We start from the raw sequence: 7,745 nt of genomic DNA, 5'->3' as shown, positions 1-7,745 counted from the left end.
TGTATGTTGCCGAATTTCAAATTGCAAGGCAGACGTAAAGAAGGACTTGTTGAAAATGAAATACACGATCTTTTGGTATAAGGCATGAAGCGGCCTTCGCTTATATATATATATATACTATTCCAAGTACTTTAGGATCAGGTGGCTGAAGGTTCAAGTTTGAAGCATGACTCGGTAGAATGAACCACGAAGAGGAAGGAAGGAAGCAAGCAAGAATAGTGGAAAGGCAGGAAGGAAGATGCGACCTCTCTTTCGAGGACACACGGAATGGGAGAGGAAGGATGCTCGTTGAGTATCATCGACTTAACATGTTCCGCGGAGCAAGAGCGGAACTTGGGTACAAATCGAGTGAAGAGCCAAGCCGGAATGAGCCGAGCTTTGTGATACAAGATTTTGCGAAATGATTTAAAGAACCTTTTCTCATTTTTCCGACAAAAAAAAAGTAAAATTTCAAATTGCTATTTTTAATTTTAAATTTCTTTCACAAATGTTATTTCTAATTCTAAATTTGTAAGCAATTGTATTGAAGAACATTGGAAATAAAATAATCCTTGACTATGAAATTCAATATAACTTTTCGCAAGTGAAGAAATTCCTGGACTAATTTAAATTCCAGAAGGCTGTATATATATATAGTGTTGCGAAACGACGACCCTGCCCAAGGTAAAAAAAAATCCCACACCACAAAACGCGGGACATTAAAATCAGTCCGATGACTACGCGCGGCGTTAATCTTGCGACGAAACTCATCTGCACACTGTGTGCGAGCGAAAATTGCAATAATTTATAATTTCCGTTCTCGGTATACTTTTCTCTCTATATATATATATATATATAGAGCAGCGCACAGAGTCCAATGAATATTTCATGACACACCAAACTTTTTATCTCCCACCAATAATTGTTTTCCCGAATCAACTCTTATACGTCACCAGCAGTTTTCTGCATTTATATATTTCTATGATAATAATCAATAGCCTGCTTTATAGTGGATATTATGCAGTTTAGTGAAATATTGATTAAACTTAGCAATTAGTTTTCTAAAAACCTTGGCTACATATGTCTTTAAAAAATCTGTTTGGTTTGGATGACTTTTGAACTTTTTTTTAGATGACTTTTTGGAGATTTGATGTTAAATCACTTTTTGAATATCGTTTAGATGACTTTTTGAAAATTAGTTAGATAACCTTTTAGAGATCTTTTAGATAAATTTTTGAAGATCTACTAGACGACTTTTTGGACCTTCTTTTACAAATACTTTAATGATAGAACGTCCAAGCGCCCGTCCTGCCGGAAGGCTTTTTTGGATGGCCCTATATATATGAGGGTGGTAAAAAGGGATCTCAAAATTTTTTTCTTTCACCTTTTCTTATTAAAGTAGACGTAAAAATGAAAAAATTCATGCGTTAGACTTTAAAAAAAAAATAATATTAAACCATATGTTTCAAAGCCTTCAAACTTTGCATGTTTGCTACAAGCCAAAAAAACAGTTTTTCGTAAATTCACTGTGAAATCTACAAAAACCAATATTTTTCGGTTTAACTACTCTCATTTTCTTCTGAAGCCTTCAAAGAATAAAATGTGATAGTTTATTTTAAAAAAAAATTCAGTTTAAATATTTTTTTGGATTCGTCAAAAAAACCCTATAAAAACGTCCTTTTTCTTTGAATTCCCTAGCCTAATGATTTTAATTTACAAACTTTATGTTTACATGCGCTAAAAGCTTGTGTTTTTACCTTTCCAACGATATATTTTACTTTTGGATTATCTGAATCCATGTTAATTTTATAAAGCGATTTCGGAGGGACTCACGTGAGTCTTTTTCATCTTGCCGGAAGGCTGTTGGACGTTCTATCATTAAATGTCTTTTAGAATACATTTTGGACGTCTTCCCTAGTAGAAATTTGTCATGGAAGCACTAGAAATACTCTAGTAACTGGCCAGTATTTCTCGTGGACGCTGATTCTAGACAAACTAGACAATTACTGTAAAGTTACTTGACCAACAGTCTTAGAAAACATTCAAGTTGAACTTGAAATTGGCTAGATTCAACTTTTGTCCAGTTGCTTGAATGGCACTGTCTAGTGTCTCTAGAAATTATACTTTCGTCTTCTTTCGTGGCAGCAGCGCTGCAGTACATGTCTAATAACTAGACAAAAAAGTGCTAGAAATCTGTGTTCATGTAACTATTATATTATTTCATTATTTTCTTAAATAATAAAATTCTAATTAATTCAGGTAAATATAAATTAACGTAATTTATTATTTTAATATAATAAATAAATAAAATCTATATTCACATGATATTTAGTATGTTTTTCTTTTTTATAAATTAAATTATTCTATTATCTATTATTGTCATTTTATTTATTGTTCCATTTATATATCATATATTTTTTTATTAAGAAAGTTTATTCTCAATTGATATTGAAAAAAATGTGTAATTTAGAAAACCTAACCTATAAATTCTATCCTTTGATATTAAAAAACAATAAAAATCACTGTTTTCGTTGAGTTTTTCACTTAGAAAACAATAAATAATAATTTTAATAGTAATTATTTTTAAAAAATGTCAAAATGCAATAATAAAAATATGCCTTGTTACATAGATAGGTTATATATTTTATTTCTCTTTTTATTTTTTTAAATTAAAATGTTTTTATGCCTTAAATTTTTAAAATCTTTTTAAATAAAATATATAATTTTAATAATAGGTGGATTAATAGCTAAATTAAAAAAATTTTTAAATTATAAAATATTAAAATTAAGTTGTAAAAAATTAAAAATTAAATTTTTAGAAAATTTAAAATATCTATTGTTTAATACAATAATGGTTTAATGAAATTTGTGATGATTAAAATTGTTATTTCAAGTGTAAATTTATTTTTCAGTAAATTATAAAAAAAAAAATTCTAAAATATGTATTTTGGCAGATAATAGTAAAAATATTTATATAAAGCATGCAATTTCAAGCTACAGCACTGAACTTAAATATATCTGCTATATTTTTCGTTTGATGGATATCGTTAGTATAGCAGATTGCGTAGCGTGCGTACCTCGCGCCCAACGAACCCGTGTTCGCTCCCCGTTACCGCCGAGATTTTTCGTTGAAATTGCGTTCTCTTCGTGTTTAAAAGTTGATAATAATAATTGTATAATAAATTACTAATACAAAAATATTTGTTTCAGTCGTCATTACAGTGCAATCAAAAAGTGGATGTTTCAGTGTACCAGAAAATATTTGTGATCCTTTTACACAAGTAAATTTTTTTTTTTAATTAAAAATTAAACAGTATTGACAAATATTATGCTTTTAACAATTTACTATACATTATATTTTCTTGAAATAATTTAGATTATAATTTAAAAAAATTAATGTAATTATATAATTTATTATTGTATAATTAGTTTCTTACATTAAATCTTAATATTAGACAAATTTTGAGAATATTTAAAAGAAATAATTTGTCTAGTTTTTCTAACGGACCGTTGATCAGAATTTATCAAGTTGGGCTAGACAATAACTAGACGAAATAAGCGTGACATTCCATTCGAGTAATTAGCCAGTTGCAGTGTTAAGTTACTAGACAGCTTCTAGCGCAACTGTCCAGTGCCACGATAATTACTGGGACAAATTTCTACTAGGGTTCTAGATGACTTTTTGAAGATCTGTTAAATCACGTTTTGGAGATCTTTTAGATGACTTTTTTGAAACCTTTTACATATGTCTTTTGAATGTCTTTTTGAAGATCTCTTAAATGACGTTTTGGACATCTTTTAGGTCAGACATGAAACGACTTGAAGAACACAGTAAACTTGGTTGTATCTTTTTCTATTGCAACGTTTTGATGCACATAAGTTATATCAAAAAGAGATCGTTTTGTGTATCATTTTTAGAAATAATACACGAAACGGTCTCATTTTTTGATGCAAAAAATTTAATCAATTTATATCAATCATGGCCGATTTGATTGCAAAAAAGTGCTATTTAAAAATTAAACAATTTTACATTTAAAGAAGAAAATAAGCAAAAAAATATTTAGTCAACTTCTTCCTTTTCATAATTCGCCTCTATTCTACAGTTCTTTATTGTTTTGTAAACAGAAAAAAAAATTCATTTCATTTAATTCATTCCATTATACAAAGTATATACACATTTATACCAGTTTGTCCTAAAAGAACGCAAAAATAAATTTTCATCCACTTTCATATATAAAGCATTGTATAAAGAATGTAAACATAAATAAATAAAAGAACAGAAAAAAATTCAATGTTTATATATCTTTTCATCCTCGTTGTATATATATACAATGACAACATTCTTCACTTTTCAAGTAAATCAGAAGCTAATTACATAAAGTCCTTGAATCTTTGCGCGAAGGCACATCTTTTAAAATCTCATTTTGTCGAGTTCGTGGATCACTTTGAGCACACACAACCCTTTTCAACGATGGTATACGGCCCCTGGCAAAAAAGTATGCTCCCCTTTTTCTTTTCGCAATAAAAAAAAAAAGAAAGAAAGTGAAAAAAACACAGGAGTGAGATGCAAGAATGAGAGAGAAAAAAAAACGAGACCTCTCTAGTGTCTTCCGCTCTCGTAGAATGATTACCTCGTCCTTTTTTTTTCTTCTATGAAACGGTTGGTCTCTTTGACAAGAAGAAATTGAAAAAAAGTCCTCTCTTTCTCTAGAGTTAGGCGCGACATTTCTTTTTTAAGTGTGAAATGAACGAACTTTAAAGGTTAGATGTGAATACCTTTCGTATTTTAATGATACTCTCCGTTCAAATCCGTTTTGAATTCTTTGTTTTAGTATTGAAATTGTTTCAATTCCTCGCTTTTTTGGTATTAAATCAAAAAGATTCTTTTATAAGTTGATTCAGTTTAGAAAAAAATTTGTAATAAGTTGACTTTTTATGAAAAATATTTGTAAATTTATTCCTTTTGTGGATTTAAATACACTACTAACATATTTTTAACTTTTCTTCTCTTTGTTTAAGTTAATGCTTCTTTATATTTCATTATTAAACTTTTTTTTTATTTTATGTTTATTTAAATTCTATCGTTTCGAAAAGTACTATTCAGTCATTTTTATTTACTGCATTTATTTTTTTTTTTTGACAAATCTGAGAATGGATAGTAATAGAAAACATTTACCGATGTGCGGCTATCAAAGCGACCTCTGCGGTCGATAACATTTACCGTCTGTCGGTAAGGTAGTTAACTAGTTTTCCGTCTCTACTCAGTTCTGGATACTGCTGCGGGTTCCTAGCTTCAGTTTGCAAAGTTTAATTCAACAAATAATCCCTCACTATATTTCTTTATTGTTATAATTATAGTTCCAAATTTTGCCAAAAATAATTGAATGACTCGATCAGTTGAGAAACTTCATAAATCCGGAGTGCATAAATTAGAAATAGCGCAAATCTTTAAAAACCTTTGATATTCCTTTAAGAGAAATTGTCTTTCTAACTAAAATTAATTTTATATTTTTGTATCTGCCACGTTTACAAATAACCCTCAACATATACTCATATAAGAGGCATTTGCCAATGACTTTTAATCAAAAGAGTGCGCAAAGAAAATGAATGTCCTTCTCATGCTTTTGAAATATACAGCAAAGTCAAAATAAAGTTCTCATCTGTTAATTAAATGACATGCCGACTTAGGAAAGTATCCCCATTCCATATTGCGCCGCGTGCCACTAGTTTGTTGAAAAGGCGATCTCTCTCTCTCTCTCTCTTTGCGGGGACTTTTGACATGGTGTATATATATATATACCATAAGGACGCATCGGTTTTCGCGATCAAAGAGAAAATGAAAACAACTTTCTTCTTTAGCAAAATGGCATTCTGCAGTTAGTGGAGATTCTGAGACGTAGATAGAACCCCCATTGAAGGATCAGGTCTTGAAAGATTCGCAACTGGAAAGTGCGCCGAACTTGAAGGATGGAAGAAAAGGGGGAATGATGATGATTATGTAAGAGAGGGAGATGGGTTTTTAAAGAGAAGGAAAGGCATCGACTTTAAACCAGGCAGGGCAACCTCAGTCTGAGTTTCCTTTCATTAGTTGGAGTAGGTAGAAACCAGGGCAGAACCAACCAACGAACCAGTCATCCGACCTATACCATAGCTAACCACCCATCTCCATTGCGAGAGAGCCAACCCATCTCTCTCTCTCTCTCTCTTTCTCTCTCTATATAGCCGCTCTCGTTCTGGCGCGCGGCTCCTCATCTTGCGTGCGGTTCACTCGTTTTCAATGAATACAATGGCGAGAGGAGCAGATCATATTGAATATGAAAACAGGAAATCAACGAGCTCTCCTCCCTACCCCTTTATATTCCGTTGCGCCAGCCGTGCCGGATTTTCCAGGGTCTATAATCTTTGTTGAAAAAAAAAAAAAAAAAAAATTTCATATCCAGAGGGTGAGTGTCATAAGCCCAAAGCCTCTAATTCAGTTACATCAGGAAGAAGTCCAATAATTTCATTATCTTTTATGAATTTCAAAAATTTTTCACTGAAATATCGCGCTGGATATTCAGTGAAACATAAACTGTGTTTTCATTCTTCAAATATATATACATATATATATATAACCGAATTGCGAAATTTTACAAGAATAAAATGCAAAAGTATGTATTTCATAATATAGGGAAATTGAGAATTGAGTCTTAACAACTTATCCGGATTTCGCGTTTCCCTTGACGATTCACTGCTCTCGCGCGCGCCCCTATACGTCGTTTCATCGCGCGTGCAACGTTTTCAATTGTGAAACCACTTCTCGCGAGTGCTTTATTTTCAATACAACCACCATCTTTATTGTATTAGGATCCAATATGTCGTTTTTGTGGTACAAGTGGATTTTCAAAGTCGAGGTTATATTTGTCAAGCATCTTGAAAAGTTGCATAAATAAATATTGACAATTTTCACACATACAAAACAAGCAAATAACACTTTTGGGATTATTCTGTTTGGTTTATTAGCAATGATATCGTAAACTAAAAGAAATGAAAATTTTAATTCAAGTGAAAAATAGAAAACTGCTTCTGAATTGCCACATCATAATTGATCAAGATTTAAATCAGTGTGATAATTTTATTTCGATAACATTTATAAATCTAAAGTCAGATTTCGAACCAAAAACCCCTGAAAACAAAGTTTCATAAAAGTCCATCAAGTTTTTGAAAATTCTCTCCTCATATTAGATCAAAATTTTTTTAAACTAACTTCAAATGCATAATCGTAGTGTACCGAAAAACTCGCAAGTAGTTTAATGAAATTTTGAACTATTTTAAATTTTTTGGCACATGAAAAATTAAATTGCTCGAAAACTAGTACCAATTCAATATTCTATTACCGCAATTCCAAATTTTTTTTGTCCTAAGGATGTTATTTAGACTACACGAAAAGAAAAATAGTAATAATATTTAATATTTTGAAATCAATTTTTACTGTAGTTGGTATCATGTAATGGAAACTAACGGATTTCATTAATTATTATTATCACTTTTAAGAAAGCCTGAAATAAAAATAATATTATATAATACAGTTAGAAAATAAAAATTAGTAAAGTCATTTGAAAAATTAAAATTTTACTATAGGTAACTCAAATGACAATTTTTATTAAGAATACCATTATAAAATGATTACGTTAATTGCTTCAATATTTTCATATTTTCCCGAGATGAAATTTTCGACCTGTTTTCTACCTTTTAAACCTACTTCAATCCTAACTTAAACCTTTTGG

This window comes from Leptopilina boulardi, unplaced genomic scaffold (genome assembly GCF_019393585.1).
Source record: "Leptopilina boulardi isolate dan_hultmark-lab unplaced genomic scaffold, ZJU_Lbou_2.1 LbouV2_362, whole genome shotgun sequence".
NCBI classification, from domain to species: domain Eukaryota; kingdom Metazoa; phylum Arthropoda; class Insecta; order Hymenoptera; family Figitidae; genus Leptopilina; species Leptopilina boulardi.
Note: the sequence above shows the minus strand (reverse complement) of the source record.